Genomic DNA, 20,579 nt, shown 5'->3' with positions numbered 1-20,579 from the left:
CTCTTCCAAACAGAAAATTCAGATAGGATAAAAAAGAAATGGCATATGTTTAAAAAAAAAAAAAAAAAAAAAATCAATGCAGGGAAAATTTAATGGTCTAATGTCTCCACATTTAATGACAGAGATATTTACTATTTCCTTTGAGAAGTTACAAGTGCAGATCAAGTTATTTCGGACTAAAAATTTTTGCAAATTTATTCTAAAATCATAAACTTGCCAAAAATCCTACATCAGAAACTAAACAGTAAATCCACATTCTCTAGGTTGCTATACGCTGGGATGTGACTGGATGCGCACCTAAGTCTGGGAGCACAGGACAATGCCCAAGTTCTACCATTCAGATACAGCCTAGTTCTGTAGCAGTATGCTGTGAATAACAACCACACAGAAGATGTGAAAAAGGTGGTTTCAGGTGAAGTGAACTGTGAAGTGTGAAATAAGCTTTAGAAAAGGCAATGTCTGCTGCAGGAGAGTTTATTTTCAGAATTAGTTTCAACATGCACAGGCTTACATACCTAGAGTGTCTGTTTATACAGATGTTTATCCTGGTGTGTTCCAACTTTGGAGACTTCATCGTGATGTCAAAATCAGGGGGCTGGGCTCTCAAGCAGGGAGAAAAGGGTTCCTCTGAAAGGTAATTCAGAAGAGGAGTCTAGCTTAGGTGGTTTCTATTCCTCTTTACAAAAGACCCTCTTCTCTGTTAATTAAGAAAGGGAGCTTTGCTCAGAAATGAGTGAAAATACCTTCTTACATGCTCATTTACTGAATCGCAGTATTCATTATTGTCAAATCCCCAGGTGCTACCTAGCACAATACCTTACAGATTTTTTTATATATATATATATACACACACACACTATATATATATATATAACTATAATAGACTTTGAAAAGAAGACATGCAGCAAGAGAATTTTGTACTGCAGATTGCAGCTGAAAACACAATCATCAAATGGCTTCTCTGTTCTTCAGTTCTGCCATTATTCTCAACAGGACTTCCTAAGTACTTGGGAACGTATTACCCTCTTGCCTTTATATTAAATAGTAACATGCCCAGATACCACTTAGCAGAGAATACCGTTTCCACAACTTTGATTCCTGGTAGGATCTACCTTTTTTGTGGAGCTTTGCCAACATAATTTAGAAATATGACCTTCAAGAAATACTTAGAAAGGAACAAGAGAAATGGTGTTTTCAAATGAAAGAGGTTCTTTTGAAATGAAAACCAACATGGAGTAAGCTGCTCAGAGAAAATACAGGCAGTGGTACAAAGCCCTGTACCCACAAAATTGGAAGAATCTGTAGTATAAATAGAGGTTTTAAGCCCTTTATAGCTCCTACAGGATTGCACCTCTTAAGGAAGATAACAAATCCAGATGCATTTTTTTTTTCTGATGGTGGAAAAAAAAATAATCAGATACCAGGATGCAATATAAAAGCACTAGAAACTAACTTTAGGACCTTTAAAGGGTCAGTAGTCTTTTTTCCCCTACCTTATCAAAAGAGAATGGCATAAAAGAATACATTCTAAATTTGTCCCCCCCCAATTAATTTCCATATGTCTGTGATATATGAGTCAAGATAACATTATAATTGTGAGGCAAACAAACATTCTGTTTTCATAATGGGAAATTCTAATAGCTTGAGACTTTTTAATCAGAGCATTGAATCTCTGCTCCAGTACCAAGGCTCCTTCTACCAGTGGACAGCTGATTTAGTGACTATCCAGGCCTTTCCTGCATTTGTTAAATCAAAGGTAAAGGAACCTTCAAGACTATTACTGAAATTTGATCTCTTTAAGGAAAGCAATAGTGAATTATTTTCCCCTCTTTTATAGAATAAGTTTTATAGGTAATTAGACTGAAGTATGATTTTGGACATATTCACATTGCAGTGCTACTGGCTGCTGTTGTTGCATATGCTGCAACTGCTGTAGAGGGCCAAGAGATGCAGCCGCTCTGTCGACAGAAGCGCTGCAGTAGTAATGACAAATGGGAAATTTTCTCTCAGCCAGGGCACAGAATGTGAGTATCAGTGGCTGCTGCGCACTTTAAGTTATACTCAGGTGCTTCCTATTTAATCCCTGCCAAAGATAAAAAAATACTATTATTATTTATTTACTTGATCTGTTATCCCATTGCTGGTTAACTGGCCAGAAACCACAAAATGCTGGCCTGGCTCCCCAGGATTTGCTTGATCAGCATTGCAGACTATGAGGCGGCGTAACTTTTTTCTCCCATCTCTGCATAAGGAACATGAAGCACATTCTTATGAAGTGAAGCAAACCCTTCAACCACCTCTAAAGCCAGGTTTTAAACTGCTGAAGTTATTGTCTTCTAATAGAACTATTTCTGAGAAGCTGGGGAAAAATGCAGAGACAGCGAGATCCCATTTTACTTCCTCTAGAGTTTTCTTCCAAGAGAGCTTAGAAGACAGTGACTTGGTACGGACTGAAGCAGGTTTGCATGAGGGATTGTGTTTTAGTGTATCCTCATCACAGATTCAGCTATGGATACTTCAAGATTTTATAGGAAGAACAAGAATTCCAGAAACATGGACCTGTCTTAACATGAAGAAGCAAAGTAAAAATGGCTTGAATTCACACAGAAGAGCAGGCTTTCTACGCACATGTTTGATTTTCTATATTGCCCTCTGTTAGCAGAAAGGTGCATTACTGGCAATGCATTACATTGTGCAGGAAAGCTGAAGGTACCTACATCCTAGGGCTAAAAAATTTCCAAACAGTCATGCTCACAGCACTCAAAAAAACCTACATAAAAATGAAACAAAACAAAACAAAAAAAGAGTCCCACACCTCAAGACAGCATTAAAACTACAGCCTGGTAAGGCAGCCTTACTTCAGCTCTATGGCCTGTTTTACACTAGCTCTGTGCGCTGCTTGCTATGGTATGATCACAGGTTTGTTTTTCCTTAATTGGAAATAAAGCAGCCCATTTTTAGCTTAGCGGATCTGAAGGTAAAACATAAGTCATTGCTCTGGTATTTCTCAGTTCCCACCTTCATCATTCTGAACCTGTGGCCAGCTGCAATTACCCTTGAAAGAGATGGAAAAGTCTCTTGTATGTTATCTTTCATCATGTTTTATGAAAGTAGGTAGTCAGGAAAAAAAGAATGCTATTTGTGCACTTGTTGAGGGACAGCCTTCTTTAGACACTGGGGAAATTATGCACTAACTCTCCCTGGGGACAGTATTCCACAAAAAACCTGTGCTCAAGGTACTCCACATCATTATTAATGAGTTTGATAATAATTGCTGTTCACAGATCAAAGCTGTACTCTGCTGGGTTTTGTACACAGGTAATCTCTGCTTCACACCTTTCATAAAACACAAATCAACAGATGGTGAGAACAAGAGACAGCAGAGATCGGTAAGGTAGGCAGTTCCGTGGTATGTGGCCTGCTATCAGTGCTTTTTCAGGCATCACCACAAAAGAAAATTTGAAAAGGGGACAAAACTTTTTATTCTCTTCTGTGGGTCACTTTGTGTAGTGAAGTAGAGCTGAAGAGACAGAACACTGATGCGTTCCCTTTTGTCTGAAACCTCACCAAGTCAGCCACCACAAACGGGGAACACCTAGTTCTTCCATGTACTGTGCTTGCAAACTTCAAAGTCAGTGACCTGTACTCCTTTGTGGTGACCCATTTAGCTTACATTGATGGTGTTGTGCCTAATGATACTGTTCCACTATTTCAAGCTCTATCCCTCTCTCGGGAAAAGAGAAGCACTAGAAAGGTTTTGTGTTAGGATAGATATTGCCCCGCAGAATTAAACACCCCCCAGGCTCTCACTCTTTCAGCCTGTTATGCAGAACCAATCTTGTGCTTGTTTTAGGTCTGTTTTGCCCATGCTCCTTTCTCAAGTCCACTTAGTGCACAGGCTTCCATCAGCAATAGTGCTGCATGCTGTCTACAAGTGTTGGCCAGATAAGAAACGAGAGTATCTAACATGGATAAATACAGACGCATATAAAATGGAATGGTAGGAGGAGGGATAACAAAAAAAAAGCCCCAACCAATCACAGACTGTGTACATTTTGGCAAGTTAGCAATAGCGTGTACACCTTCATCTGTCCTTTACGCTGTTTGAATGTTTTGTATGTTGAGAAACTGTTACCAAAAGAGCACATCAGCTGGAGGCATCACTTCAGGCATTTGCCTGAAGAAGCTGTCAAGGGGATACCATCAAAGAGGACTGGATGCTACCAAGAAAAAAAAAAAGGGTTGGTGTGGGAATGATTAGCAGGGAAGAAGAAAACTGGAGAAAGAGACTGCATTTCAAGAAAGAAAAGAAACTGTGCATGCAGGGAGCAGGAGAACAAATATTTTCCTCAGTTTGATTTAAGTTTACTGAATGCCCTACAAGTGGATGAAAAACTCATGCAGAGGAATAAACACAAGTAATCCAGAATGCCTTGGGCTGGTTTCTCTGAATTTGTACCTCTCTTCTGCTAATTATAAAATAATTCATTTCTGTACCTCTCCTGAAGCCTGTGCATCTGTTTGAGCTGGCAGCACCATGCCCATGAAGATGTGACCTTTTGAGTCAGCGCAGTGACAGAACAGCATCTTGGGAACCAGCAGCAGCAAATGGAGCCGCTGTTCCGCATCCCTGTTTCCTGTGGACAGAGTGTTGGTACCAAGAAAGTGAGAAAAGCTGGAGCTCGACACACAGCTGGATCCTACTGCCAGAGCACAGCAGGGATGGAGGCAGGCAATACCACCAACAGGTCCAGGCATCCAGCATGCTCCACCACACCACAGGGGACAAACTCCTCTCCTCATGGGCACAGTGAGCACAGCGCCCATTAGCAAGAGGCTCCCATGGCTAATTGAAGCTGCTGGTATCATTTTTGCTCACCCTTTTTTGCTATTATGATGACTGATGTTCAGTATCAAATTTATGTAAAAACTGGGCGTAGCAGGTAAGATAAGATTGCCTCAAACGCCTTAGTGCTTTTGAAAGATTTAAACCTAGAAGACAAATCTTACCTATGTTCTTAGGGAGTTATAAAATGTTACCTTTGTGGCTTTTACTTCTTTCTACATGCAAACTAGAGTAACACACTATTTTCTACCAACAAGTAAGGCTGAATTAACTGAGGACATAAGTCCCTGGTTACCCTGAGCAAATATAAGGGCAGACTGTTGTCAAAACGTGCGTCTGTCTCTTGGGCAGCAGCCTGTGCTTGCTTTGGTACAGAGTGATTGCAGAATCACAGCCTCACCTTTATTCATCTTCCCCAAACTTGTATTGTCTGGTGAAGACAAAAGAGAAACTTCTGACCCTGGCTTGCGGGCATGCCTTTATATGTTACCTTCACTTCCAGAGCCCCATGTTTCAGTCCTATTGAATATTTTTATGAATAGTGTCATAATATTGTCATTTGAATCCTCAGTCTCAGGCCCTGGCACAAGGAGTAAGGCTGTCTTGTACTATCTTGTACCTTCCCCACATTATTCCCTTTTCCCCTGTAGTCACCGGGTTTCCACATCTATGCTTTTCACCAACAAAAACATCATCACAACCTGGGGAATTTCCTTTCTGTCTGAGAATGAAAAGCAATACATAATACTCCTTTTTGTTCATTCCTCACCCAAAGTTGACTTGTGTTCACATCTTGTTAAGAAACAAATTGCTAAACCAAACAAAAGCCAAAAGCATCATACTTTTCTTCCCTAGGACAACTCACTTGTTGACTCTTCTCAGCACTGACGTCCTCCAGGAGAGACTACTGGCTCCAGGTGCTTACAGTTCCTCTGGCTAATCTGTCCCTCTGGCATGGCATGTCCTGTCACCTCCCCTGTGCTATCAAACCAGAGGGGTTATTTCTTTCATTGTAGGTTACACATAACAAGGATGAATCCAACAAAACTACAATTTATGCTAAACAGAGATTGTAACAACTACACTCGGAAAACCCTCTGTAATGTCTGCTCTACTGGAAAACATCTCTTCTGTACAGTAAGGTAAAACAGGGATTCTATAGTTGAGAGTTTAAGCAATTGGTTGCAGAGAGAACTTTTTCTTTTTTTTTTTTTTTTCCCCAGCAAACCTGGATATTAGCTGGAGAAACATAACAGATTCCAATTTTTATTTGTATTTCATTTTTAAAAAGAGTGTCCCTTAACAAAATTATCATTATGGTGCACAGCAAGCATTGGTTTTTGCTCATATTGCACCCATCTTTAGGATTCTTGAAGTAAGCTTGGTATTATCAAGGCTTTCACTTTACTCAGATCAGGCTCACCGACATGAAAGGAAGTATTTCCATGAACGTCAGTGGGAGCTAGATCAGGGTTAATTAAAAAAGCCCAGCAGTTGTGTGAGCTTTTGCTTTTAGTAGCGAAATAAACAAGAGGATAAAAATTGAGGAACACAGTTTAGGTAGTCTTAAAATTTTAGGTTCCTGAACAAAAATCTTCTCAGAGGATTTCAGCTTATATGGCCTAGGACAGAACTATGGAAAAATACTGTGCAAGCTGGGAGGACTTTTATGCTGACATAATGGTTACATCGGGAATAACGAGTGAAACAAAAGTTGCAAAAGCTTGCAGATTCTAGCACAGGAACTAATTTCAACAATAAGAGGAACCAAAGCAGAGGGAACTGAAAGAATTAGATTAGCTTCATTGTAACCATTTCTAAATAACGACAGGCATGGAAACGCTCAGTAATTTTGGAAGAGAAGTAACCTGTGAATGGCAAAAGCAATGTTCTCTTTAATGCTCACAGCTGGCAAGAGAAAAGGCAACCTGTTCGACACAAATCACATTCATTCTTCCTGCATACTGCCTTAAAAATCTGGCTCCTTTTTCTTTGGTAAATCTCTGGTTTCTGGTCTTCATTGTCTTACGTGTGCACAATTGAAGCTTCCTTTTCCTGGTTTCAACAAATCTACTTTCTCTCCTTGCAAAACTATTTAACACATTGCAGTAAAAATTATCTTGCTGACTTACCACCTCTATTGTATTTTCACATACTCTGCATCCCTCATCTACCTCTTTCTTCTCCTAACGCATCAAACAAGCTCTGTACCTTGCTACTACCCACTTCTCTCAAAGCACAAGCCGGTCAGCACTGGCTTGCAGCTGACCAAGAAGATGAGAGAGGTTCTCCAGCTGCTGGTGCTCTCCAATACTGCTCCTTCCTCTTTTGTCACATTCCTTTTGCAAATGAAAAGCTTCCCGCAAAGAAAATCTACGAAGTCACTTCAAATCTCCGCTTAAGACTTACTGATGCCTTCCCACGCACGTAACACCTGACTGTGACTCATTGACCCTGTGCTGTCATTACTCCCTTTATACTTTTTCCAAACTCTCAAGCTCAGCTCATTTTCTTAGCACATACTCAGGTTACAAGATCTGTGAGGCGAGGGCTGGGCTTTGTTTCCTACAGTCCATGACTGCTTTAGAAACGCTCCATTACGAGATGAGAGGTTAAGCCTCTCAGAGGCTTGTGCACAAGATCTCAGCTCGTGTAAAGCCTGGGACAAACGTGGCTGAAAGCCAGCTTCCTCATGTGCCCCGGAGAGTGCTGAGCCTGTATTTAGTTTTGAAAACATCCCTGGCTTTTCCCTTCAGCTAGGATAAAGCGATATGCTCCCTGGCCAGCTATCTCAGGGAGGCGGGAATGGATCACTCTGATACCCTAGGTTAGGAAGAGGTCTGTGAGCAGGCAACTGCTAATATCCTTTTGGATCATTCTACGAGAAAGAACTAAAGTCTTTAAAAGGATCAGGGACAAAAAGCGACAGTGCTGTATTTCAGTCCACTTTATTAGGCTGATATGCCTAAGGTTTAGTTTCCTCTCACTGCCTGCAGTCATTAGCTGCGGAGGCACTGCCAAAGCGCTGCAGGGTTCGTCACAATAAGAATTCTCCTCATTGCACCTTTTTACTCATGAAGAATTGTCTTAGGCAACCACTTGAAAAATAAAATAGTTGTGTAGCTCTATAAGGAATGGAGTTTGTGCACCTGGTTTTCTTCCCAGAGCCAAACCGCAGTCACCAATCTCATCACCGAGGGAGACGTTCATGCTGTGGAGTCTGCAGTCTCCAATCTTGCCACCGAGGGAGATGGTCATGCCTGTGGAAAGTGACAGCAGGAACAAAGAATGACTTTTGTGCGACAGGGAGAACCAGACTTCTGGGTAGCCTCAGCTCCTCCCTTTGCAGTCTTTTCAAACTTCTGGGGCACATATTAAGAGCTAGCAGTAGATATATAGGCAAATTTGTCACCAGGTGAAAGTTCTCACGTGACCAATGCAAGTTTTCTAATAAAATCCAAGATTTTTAATTTAAACGTTCTCATCGTTATTTGTGGAAGACTCAATGCAGCTGCACAGCAAATCACTACCCATACATTGTTCATTGACCTCAGTAATTTTCAAAGAAACAGTGCCACGCAAGGTGCTCTCCTCTCTCTTAGAAAGGAAATAACAAATACATGCAACTAAAGACAAAAATACTAGGAAGAGTGCGTATATGCTGCTTTGGTGTGATCATCATTCTAATTAGCTGGGGACTGACAGTAGACCACACAACACTGAAATCATGGAGGAAAAAACTGAGTAAATGGCAAGGTCTGTTGCTGTTTTTTACAAGTCACTTAAATTCTCTGTGTGTGTGTGTGTGTGCGCATGCGTGCGCACACACATGTAAAGCCATATCCTGTGAAGTTAAGCAGAGAAAAGAAAAGAAAAAGGAGGAGGAGTGGAGCAAAGCATCATTGCCAAAATGAAAAAGAGGTTTAGATATAAGAAAACAAAGGCCAGCAAGCAAGGACTTGGCCATCAAGCAGCAAAGGCCGCTTCTGAACAAGTGGTGACAAATTGCTCAATCTCCTTCCTTTCAGACTGAAAGGAACGGATGGCAGGGGGCATTGGGGAGCAGGAGATACGCCCTGTACAGATTTGGCAGAGGCCACAAGATCTCTAGGCTGCAGCACTTGCACATCCAGGTTACTGCAGAGTGACACACTGCTGACAGTCAACAAAAAGAAAACTATTTACTTCAGAGATTAGCCCTGGAAAATGGGAACGACCATCCAGGACCCAATGGCCTACCACAAAAGCAACATCATTTCTCATTACTGGGCTCTTTCATGGAGTAATTAATCTTTTCAGAAAGCTTCTAGGCAGCGGACTCTTAGACCTGTCTCCCCTTGTCCCTGCTGAACGGCCTTTTACCAGGCAAGCAGCCCAAATCATCTGAAAGAGCGCGGCCTCTCAGAAATCACGGGCTGCTCAGGGCGAGTGAAGGTAGCAGAAGCAAGCCCTGGCAGTGCTGAATCCTGCCTGACCTCACAGGAGCCGCTTCATTTATAATTGCCTCCTCTTCATTTTCTGAGACTTAAATTATCACAGTGCATTTCTTCCTGACGAACATTTTAACACTGACATTATATTGCAATGTTAAAATTGGAATGTCATTTCAGGAAAATCTACAGCCACCCATGAAAGAAAAATAAAAACTACAACAAATAAAGAAGTCAACATGAAAAATTTCTTGGGAATAAAACAGAGGTATCTGTAAATAATACAAATACAGGCTTAATAGAAAACAGTCACACACAGAGATTGCTGAAAGCAAATACGAGAAGGCTGATAAGGGAAAAGATATGAGGCTACACATATAAATACTGAGGAAGAACAAGGACCTTATGATGTGACATACTCAGAACAAGCATATCTCTATAGCAGTGAATTTGGTAACATCTGTCTTAACCTGTTATAAGGGGTTTCCCTCTTTCCAAAACATCTGGGCCAGTGTTTACCATTTCCCACAAATCTGTTGCTTTCAATTATTTAAATACTAATCAAAACACAACACTATGGTACTTCATGAAATTAGCCCAAATGTCACAGATAGGTAGTATTTGGAAAAGGATTTTGTTATGAAAACCTCCTTTCCCACATCATCTTTTTTCATTCAGTTTTACCTTTCATTTCTAGTTAGAATTTCTCAAGATCCCTCTTCCTCTCACATCAAAACAAATTACAAAATATTGCACGTAAATTTTCCAAAGGCTTCACCAAAGAATATTTCAGGTCATTTTTTAGGGAAAAGTGCAGTCTTCTCTTCACACCCTTAAAAGCTGGGTGCCTGGCAAGCTATGGCTGAGCACCCAGGACCCAGTTGGTGCAATCACTTATGTTTTCTGAATTATGATGCTCTAAGGTTAGCATCCAGCACGGAAAGCATCCACGTGAGCTTTGTACTGCAGTCCAAGGGGCAGCTAATGGCAGTGTGTGGGCTGCCCGAGGCACAGCCCGAGAGCCCCAGCCAGGGCAGGTTGAGGGGCAGCGCTTGGGTGCACACCTCGGTTCCCAGGCAGGTGTTGTGCGTTGGGCTCTTCTTAGCCAGCAGATTTACTCCTCTGTGTTTCACAGAGAGCAGAGTCTGTAGCTGTGCTGCTGAAGCATTCCACATAAAACAAGGCACCATACACTGGGCAAAATTTGGGAGTCACTGGGGTCAAGACCACTTTTTGTCATCTTTTCAGTCTGCTAGAGCACACCTCCAGAATTCCCTCTGCTGCATGACCCAGACTGAGGACTCCAGCATCAGGGATGGTTAATCCCACTTTTATCTGGTACCTTTAAAGGCTGCATGAACCCTGACATTTCTTGGCATTTCTTTCTCACAATTAGAACTCTTTTTTCTTTCCCCCCCCTCCCTTTTTTTTAAAGCAGCTGAACTGGAGAGAGGGGTCCATTTTAAAATGTGGCTACCATTAGGTCTTTTGGTGCAGGAAGATATGTACCACTGCGTATTCTTTCATTCTCTGAATGACCAAGAGGCAGCCAGCAGTAAAAAAGATCAGCTGCACAGCTCCAGTAGTGACACGAGTTGCTTCAGTTGGAGCCCTTCTGACCGATATTTTTCTCATGCTTTCTGATTTTGCCTGTCACCCAGGACAGGCATCTTAAAAGTACAGACGGGCTTTAATACAGTATAATCCATGTACTATGAATTGTCCCCTGGATCTATCCAGGAGGTTGTTAAGTGATATGATCATTAAAAGAGAGCGACAGCCTCATACAAGATGGAGCACTGGGGAATATCAAGACCTAGGGACTGTCTGAGAGTCCTCCCTGACCCAAAAAGCACAATAGCAGGTGAGTGGAGAAATGAAGCTAAGGAGTATCCCAGATTCCTTATTTTGATCTCTTTAGTTGAATCACTTGTACCCCACTTTTTGCTCACCACCTTGACTGCAGGCCAGGCCTGATAAACAAACCGGGTGACTCATTTATACACACACGTGGGAATTCAGTGGCTTAAGCAAAGCCCAGAACAAAAGATGGCTTAGATATTGCCACAAGAAACCTGGCTGCTCCAGGCCTGCACTACTTTCTGCAGCAGTGAATGCAGCAAGGACGAAGCACCAGCAAACAGCTCAGGGGAGAATTAAGCAGCTTCTTTATTTGGCTTGGGATATAGGTTTTACCTGTCTTACAGGGAATCAAGGCTTTGCTGGCAGACAAGGCACCTGCGTACCAGCAAATACATTCTCTGTAATGGTTTGTATTGGCATATCCAACACAGAAAGTCACCATGCTTCACAGTGGACAGAGCTACGATGGATCCAAAGCAGAGGCAGAGAAAGAGCTGGGAAGAGCTTCAAACAGGTCCACCCTAAATAACAGGCGATAGCTCTCTTACTGCAAGAACAACTTTCAAACTCAAAGGCCACCCTTTCTGAACCTCCGAGCCATGTATCCAGAGAGCCACTGGACAGACCTCCATCCCTTCGAGTGCCTAGAGAAAGGGAAGGACATGCCTCTGTAAGACAGATCTCAGCTGAATATGCAGCTGAGATCTATGGCAGCTTTCCAATATTTCGTGGCTCCCTTTCTCCTACAGAAGGTGGGACTCAGCCAGCAGACCCGCTCTGACACTGCCTCACTGCATTTGAACTGCATGAGAGAAACCGAATAGCTATCTCAGCTTAGGGAACAGTCCAAAACAGTTCGAGTGCCCACAACAAATTACAAGCAGGTGTGCAAAGAGATGATACTTAATAATGCGTAGCCTAAACTATGGGCTTTGTAAGATTAACAGAAAGGGTGGCTATGTCTTGTGGATTCAAATATCTCTTGCCAACACATGGGTGCCTCATAAACAGAGGAGCAGGCAGAGAAGGGACAGTGCCTAAATTTTCATTCCGCAATGGCACTCAAATCACAACTCCTGTCACTGACATCTGATAATGACTGATAGCCCATGCAAATTAGAATTCTGAACACAGAATAGGTTGTAGGGTTTTGTTTTGTTTTTCCTTTTTTTATTTTATTTTTTTTAAATTTCCTCAGAACACTGACCTGCTCTGAGGGTTAGCCCTAGGCAAATTGGTAATTTATCAGAGAAAAAAAACCCCACCCTTTTCCTTGAAGGATATAGTTAGGGCACATTTACCATGGGAAAATATAGTTCTTATTTCGGTAAGAGATCCAGCAGCACACAGCGCATCAAAATGGAACTCTGTGATGTGGGGATGAGAAAAGGAGGTGCCTAAGCAATGTTATCTCCTCTATGTTGTCTTGAGATACTCTTCACTCTGGACTGCACCTATGGACAGTGTAAGAATCTCGTCTTAACTTTGGTCTACTCCTCACATGTTTGTAAGTGCTGTAGGGGAAAACCTCGGCAACAGGGGCCATTCTCATGGCTTGGGGTGGACTCCTGGTCTTCAAATGCTGGAAACAGCCAAAGCTACACAAAAAGTAAGGACCAAGTGGGAACCATTTCCCACAGAGGCCAGAGCCAAAACAGTCTGCTGGCTAAGGTGGAAAAAGAAAAATGCTAATTCTGTGGCTTCAAAGGTTTTTGGGGTTCTCCAGCCTCCCTACATGGCATTAGCCATGGCTTGGACAGACCAAATAGCAATACCTACTGCACGAGCTCTGCCAAGAGCTCAAGAGCACTTACTATTAGATATTTGTCAGTGCACGTCCACAGCCAATAACGCCAGGGCTGCGCATGATCACCCAGCAGTACTAATTTGATCTGGATCAGGCCATGGTAATTTTGGCAGATTAGCCAGGGTACACACCGCAGAGTGCTTTTTATGATGGTTTTGTGAGAATAAGCAATACCTGATCTGATATAAAGCATGCTAGTACAACATTAAGCTGTTGAAACTACTGCTTTTAAACAAATCTGAATTTTCAGGGTGAGCTTACGCTGGATCACTGCTGTGCATCATGCAGCCAGAACCTCTCCGATCCCAATTTAAAAGTTCTAAAGTTGGATTTACTATATAATCAATAGATGGCCTCAGCTGAACTCTTTAAAATGAATCTGTTCAATGCCCTGCATGCCACCCAGTATGCCGCTACTTAACTATGTCAGTAGAGAAGTATGCTTCAATGACAGCAGGAATTTCCCTAGCCCCTCTCCTCCTTGCCTCAGCAGTAGACAGAAACCCAGTAGGGTGAAAAAGGATGAGCATATGGCTAAATCCATTACCAACATTCTTATAGCATTTAACTTCTGTCCCTGGGCTTGTTTCAATGCAATTTGTGGTGCACCTCCTCTTTTCCCCAGCAAGGACAGCTAAGATGGAACATGTACACAGGCTAAAGCTAAAAGAGATCCAGTGGAAACGAGGGACACAAACTGAGGATGCATGTGTCAAGGGCCAGGAAATTGTCTACGGAAACATCATGCCTCATAAAAAGATAAATATGCAGCTGAGAGGCAATGATGCAAGAGTTACGGGAAACAGCAGTTCTGGGGCCTGTTACCACAGCTACCTCAAGAAAAGAAAACACTAATTCATGTTATGAAGCAATATAATGAAGGGGAGGTTGTTCATGATGTGACTAATGCCTGCAAAGATACTCGGTTCACACGCGCACAGGCTACAGAAGCTGGCTGCCATTCTTGCAGCCAGGGTGTATAAACAATGGGCAGCTGATTGCAGCTGACATGTAATCTCAGGAGCACTGATAAACCAGCAATATTAGACTCTATAATTAGATGGAAGAATTAGCCTCATTTCGAGGCTAAACAGCAATTGCAGTGGCCAATACGACAACTCAGAAAAGCAAGTCATGCCATCATTTAAAACATATTATGGCTGATCTACAGAATATCAGTTGCAGCTGGCCAGCAGAGCAGGGCAAACCACAGGCTTTAATATTGAATTAAATACCACATTCCATTTGAAATACAAGGTGGAAGAGAATCAGGAAGTCTCTATTCTCTCACAAAGATCTCTCTAAAAAGCATCTACAATTTTAAGGAAAACCTTCTAACTTGTCTCCAGGACAGCAGATTCAGTTTAGAAGCAGACCCCTCTTTGTCTATCAGTCAGTCCAGCCTGGGCTGCCCAAGCACAGGATTCACAACATGGAAGTTGGTCAAACTCAGGCAGAGATGCAAAGAAGAGCCATTGAAACTAGCAGCAAATGCTAGTTACAAATACTTCTCCAAAGCTGGTGTCAACCCAAAGCCACTGAGCAGCATAAATAACTGAGGTCACTCCACCTGACCAAATAAGGCTTCCTACTTCATACACCTGCGGCACCTGCAATATCAGGCAGAGTTTCTACTGTGACAGAAGATACAAATCAGACGCTCAAACCTTTGCCACATCACCAGGTACAATTATTAATGGAAGACAGGACTTCAGCTGCCTGCCAAGGGACCCCATGTCAACTGAACCAGATCCAGAGAGACTCATTGTCTTAAACATCACAACATCCCCACCTGAAAAGAGGAGAGGTCAAAAGAGAAGGTGCCAGGGTGTGACAACTATTAAATGTGCTGGGAATGGAATATTAGACTGAATATTCACACAGGCTGCAGGTGAGCAGGAATGAAATCCCCTAAACATTAGAATCATAGAATTGTCTAGGTTGGAAGGGACCTTTCAGATCATCTAGGCCAACCATCAACCTAACTCTGACAAAGACCATCACTAAACCATGTCTCTAAGCACCACGTCTACCCGTCTTTTAAATACCTCCAGGGATGGTACCTCAACCACTTCCCTGAGCAGCCTGTTCCAATGCTTAATAACCCTTTCAGTGTAAGAATTTTTCCTAATATCCAGTCTAAACCTCCCCTGGCACAACTTGAGGCCTTTTCAGCACATATTCCCCTCCGGTGGAACCAAAGTTGAAGTTGTGCATAAGAGCACTGCACGTGGATGGCAGACAACAGGTACCTACTATACCAGAATGAAAGTGTATCTTCTCAAAGCTCCCCAAGCAGTATGCTCCCTGTGCACGCACACAGATCTGTAAAGAAGTCTGCTTTGCATCACACCGACGTGTGGTACGCACCTAGGACCAACACCTGGTGCAAATTTCCCACAGGTGATAAATATGCCATGCAAATATATGCTCCTAGATGTGTAACAGACTGCACAAATAAAATCCTGGTTCCTTTCTCTTTGCATTTTACTAGTCACTAAGGCACCAGACTGTCCCTCAAGTTCTTGGAATCATAGAATCATAGAGTCTTCATGGTTGGAAAGGATCTTTGAGATCATCAAGTCCAACCAAACAACCTACAATCTCTGCCACTAGAGCATGCCCTGAAGTACCACATCTAGACATTTCTTAAATACCTCTAGGGATGGTGACTCAACCACCTCCCTGGGCAGGCTGTTCCAGTGCCTGACCACTCTTTCAGTAAAGTAATTCTTCCTAATATCCAATCTAAACCTCCCCTGCCGCAACTTCAGACCATTTCCTCTGGTCCTGTCATTATTCACCTGGGAGAAGAGGCCAACACCCACCTCTCTACAACCTCCTTTCAGGTAGCTGTAGAGGGCAATGAGGTCTCCCCTCAGCCTCCTCTTCTCCAAGCTAAACATGCCCAGCTCCCTCAGCCTCTCCTCATATGACCTGGTCTCCAGACCCCTCACCAGTCTGGTAGCTCTCCTCTGGACACGCTCCAGCACTTCAATGTCCCTCTTGTACAGAGGGGCCCAGAACTGAACACAGCACTCGAGGTGAGGCCTCACCAGTGTCGAGTACAGAGGCACAATCACTTCCCTACTCCTGCTGGCCACGCTATTCCTGATACAAGCCAGAATGCTGTTGGCCTTCTTGGCCACCTGGGCACACTGCTGGCTCATGTTAAGCTGGCTGTCCACCAGCACCCCCAGGTCCTTTTCTGCCGGGCAGCTTTCCAGCCACTCTTCCCCAAGCCTACAGTGTTGCTTGGGATTGTTGTGACTGAAATGCAGGACTCGGCACTTGGCCTTATTAAACCTCATACAGTTGGCCTTGGCCCATCGATCCAGCCTGTCCAGGTCCCTCTGTAGAGCCTTCCTACCCTCAAGCAGATCAACACTCCCACCTAGTTTGGTGTCATCTGCAAATTTACTGAGGGTGCACTCAATCCCCTCATCCAGATCATTGATAAAGATACTAAACTAAACTGGCCCCAAAACTGAGCCCTGAGGGACACCACTGGTGACGGGCCACCAAGAGGATTTCACCCCATTAATCACAACTCTCTGCCCACAGCCATCCAGCCAGTTTTTAACCCAGCAAAGAGTACACTTGTCTACGCCATGATTCGCCAGCTTCTCCAGGAGAATGCCGTGGGGGACGGTGTCAAAGGCCTTACCAAAGTCCAGATAGACAACGTCCACAGCCTTCCCCGCATCCAGAAGGTGGGTCACATGGTCATAGAAAGAGATCAGGTTGGTTAAGCAGGACCTCCCTTTCCTAAACCCATGCTGGCTGGCCCTGATCCCTTGGCTGCCCTGCACTTGACGTGAGAGCTCACTCAAGATGATCCTCTCCGTGATCTTTCCCGGTACCGAGGTCAGGCTGTCAGGCCTGTAGTTTCCCGGATCCTCCTTCCGACCCTTCTTGTAGATGGGCGTCACATTAGCCACCCTCCAGCCATCTGGTACCTCCCCTGTTGACCAAGACTGTTGATAAATGATGGAGAGAGGCTTGGTGAGCTCTCCCGCCAGCTCCCTGAGTACTTTTGGGTGAATCCCATCTGGCCCCATAGACTTGTGTGCGTCTAGGTGCAGAAGCAGATCATTGACTACTTCCTCCTGGATTATGGGTGGGTTGTTCTGCTCTCCATCCTTATCTTCCAGCTCAGGAGGCTGAACACCCTGGGGATAGCTGGTCTGACTATTGAAGATGGAGACAAAGAAGGCATTAAGTATCTCAGCCTTCTCCTCGTCTTTAGTTGCAACTTTCCCCCCCGCAACCAGTAAGGGATGGAGATTCTCCCTGGCTCTCTTTTTGTTGATGTATTTATAAAAGCTTTTTTTGTTGTCCTTAACGTTAGTGGCCAAGTTGAGCTCCAGCTGGGCTTTTGCTTTCCTAATTTTCTCTCTGTATAACCTAACAAGATATCTATACTCCTCCTGAGTTGCCTGTCCCTTCTTCCAAAGGTGGTAAAGGTATCCTTTGAGGAACTGAGAGCCATTTAGTATATACTCACAAGACTTCAGCTATTGCATAAGACTTTCGCAACTTGTGAAGCTTTTAAAACAATTGGTTTACAATGAATACTGTAAGGTAAGAATAGACTCAAGAACTGGAATTTGTAAAAAAAGTGAAAAAAACCCAACCCACGCCACACTATGAGCAAGACACCAATTTTGAAGTATTACATCCTTTACAACAACTACAGCACCAGTTCTGTGCCCCAATAGGAGTCCGAGGAACAGCAGCACTGATGTAAAACTAATGGTCTATAACATACATGAGCAGATAAACACGCAAGTGCGCACGGGTGGAAAAAGTAGATATAATCTGTGCTGTTGGGCATGGAGCAATTCTTTTGCAACATAAAGCGGATACATGGTCTGCTCTCAGCAAAACATTGAAAGTGCACTGAGCGGAGACAGTGCATGTTGTAGCACTGGATATAGCACAACGACAACCGAGCAGTTCACTAACTGTAGCAGACAGGCATAGCAGGCACTGTTTCCAGGGACAAGCACTACCCCCAGATGCAGTGCTAAAGGTTCTGTAGAACTGTGAGCACACTCTCAACATATAACAGTATCTCTCCATTGGGCTTTCACTGAGCCAAAACACTCACAATCCAAGGTTGGCCATGCTGTCAGCAGTAAGTGCCACAGAGACTGCTCTCTAAGGAGTAAGTAGCTGTCTAAGCAAGGTAAGATTTACTTAAAAGGGATAAAGTATAATCTGGAAAATTATGGGTTGGTTACTTCCCACTTGGGACTTCAGACACTTTTTGGCACTTCAACAACAATACTGGACTCAAGATCAAGTAGTAATTCTTCTGAAAGGAGCAAGGTGTTTACATAGTACTGCCCTATTGCCAGTTCTTGAACTTTGTTGTTTTGAAGTTCACGTTGTTATCCCAAACATAATTTATTAGAAGAGGCACTCCTATTTCCCTCCTGTATTTATCATGAAGACTCCGCCAAAGAGTAACATGGATTATCTCAGTTTTAGCAGCTGTTGGCACATGTCTCATCTGAGGAGGACTAAACTCCAAACAAACTTTCCACTATTCTTTCAGGTTACTTACATGATTTTTGAACTACATTTTTTCCCAGTTGATACCGACAAGGTATGACACTAAGGTTTTTAAAAAGCTTTCTCAACAGCATTTTATAGCAGAGCTGTCCAAGACAAGAAATGGCACATTAGTGATGCAAAAAGCTTCTAACTCAGTAAAATGCTGCTCTACAAAACATTCCTCCTTCTTCCTTTTTTTTTTTTCTCCCCTCCAGAAAGTAGCCTCTATACCCTTTCTGACTCTTTGTTGGTCTCTTCTGTTTCAAAGTTCATTTATGCAAGGTATTTGTCAAAGCTTGTTTATTGGCTTGCAATCCATGGAAATATTACATGCTATTAAAACCAGGTCAACACTGATTTAATAGTCTCTCTGGGAACTTTTATGTTTGGTCCCAATCTCCGCCACTGTCTTGCAATAGTAGCCTTGTTTCAGATCAGTGTCTGAGGCCAAAAAGGGAAGGAAAGCTTTTTACCCCTGAAACATCTGGAGTGGAGCCTTACCCACTCTCTCCAGAGTGCTTTGCAGTAATAGCGAGGAGAGATGAATGAAAGGGACTAACGAAATGTTACTCAGAGATACTTCTTTTGCTTGCATAGTTTGGGCAGCCCTGTAATTTAAACCAGAGCAAACTATCTATGCCCAAACTGGTCATGGAGGTCAGTGGATTTACTTTTAGAACAGCAACTTCCAGGCTTGAGGTGCAAAGGTAGCCTAGAGTTCTGTTAAAACGTCTCTTGTAACTGTCTAGTGCGAAAAGCTTTTGATGCCCTCCTGAGAATCGAGATACAAGAATCCATTTAGGAGTCTCCCGTACGTGCAAGACCAGTCTTTCTCGCTAGGACCTGAAAAAAGAGCTACTTCAGCAATGCTGCAGAGCAGAAGGAAGGAAGAAATGGGGGTACGGAACAAAAAAGATAGATGGAAGGGCCTAGAAAGCACAGACCAGCTACTGATACTTATACCAGTCACTGTCAGGCGCTGGTGAACCTGGCTGCCCAGCTCAGCCTGCTGATGCTAAATGAGGTTGGTGTTTTGCAGAGGGGAGGTGCCGGCTCTTTCAAGATTCCAGTAAGAAAGGAAAAGCTCAGAAAATTTGCTAGGACATCATTAAATCTTGTGCCCCTCCTGATGCTGGGAACCCTGATACGATATAGTACCAAACAGACCTCTGCTAAGGGCATGCTGATCCCCCAGGTGGTGATGTTCACCCCTCTAGGTTCAGCAGTTTTCTGATAGGGTCTTGCTCACAAAACAAATTCAGTAGTCATTGATAGGAATGAAGCCTCGGATGGAGACTTAGCTTTGAAGAGTCCCTTGGACAACACACGCTAAATATTATAATCTCTTTAAGAAAGCTAAAGTTTCTGAACAGATGCATATAATATTTCAAGTGGGCAAGACAACGCACTATGCGTACTCTTGTGATTAAATACGTACTGACTACATGTACATTGACAAATTATGCATTGACTATGCACACACTGGTCATTTATACACAAAGGCATACCCCCAGATTAGCCATTATGTGGATCAGTAACTACACGTACAATAGGCTTGGAGAGGGGTGTGTGAATACCATAGTTGCCTTCACGGGTTTCCTCGAAACAGGAAAAAAAAAAAAAAAAAAGAAAAAAGAAATGGCTACATTTCATGAATTAAGCATTATGCGTTATCCTGGTTATCTACTTTGTCAATGTTTTTCTTTTTTCCTTACGAAGATGTTATTGAAGCCAACTGACTCACGTTTGCATGTTGCAAACATTAACCCGTTGCACACTAGGAAACTGTGTTTAATATTAGAAAGCTTATGTGTGGAGAGCTCATTTTTCTCTCTTCTTTCTTTAATATGGTGTCATCTGCTATTACCAACTGATTTGTTGGTACGAAAGAAGAAAATCAGCTCATTACGTCCAGAAAGCTTAGACTGATTTCCTACATTTCTCAAGCTGCATTTCAGTAATGGCCCATTTAAATTTGCCACTGGTCCCTGTTACTGCCAGCCTAGTCATGGAAGAACAGTTTTCTTAAACATACTGTTGGAATCAAGAATAGAAGTGTGTTTCCCAGTGT

The sequence above is a fragment of the Larus michahellis genome, chromosome 5 (genome assembly GCF_964199755.1).
Source record: "Larus michahellis chromosome 5, bLarMic1.1, whole genome shotgun sequence".
Lineage (NCBI taxonomy): Eukaryota > Metazoa > Chordata > Aves > Charadriiformes > Laridae > Larus > Larus michahellis.
This window is presented reverse-complemented; position numbering follows the sequence as displayed.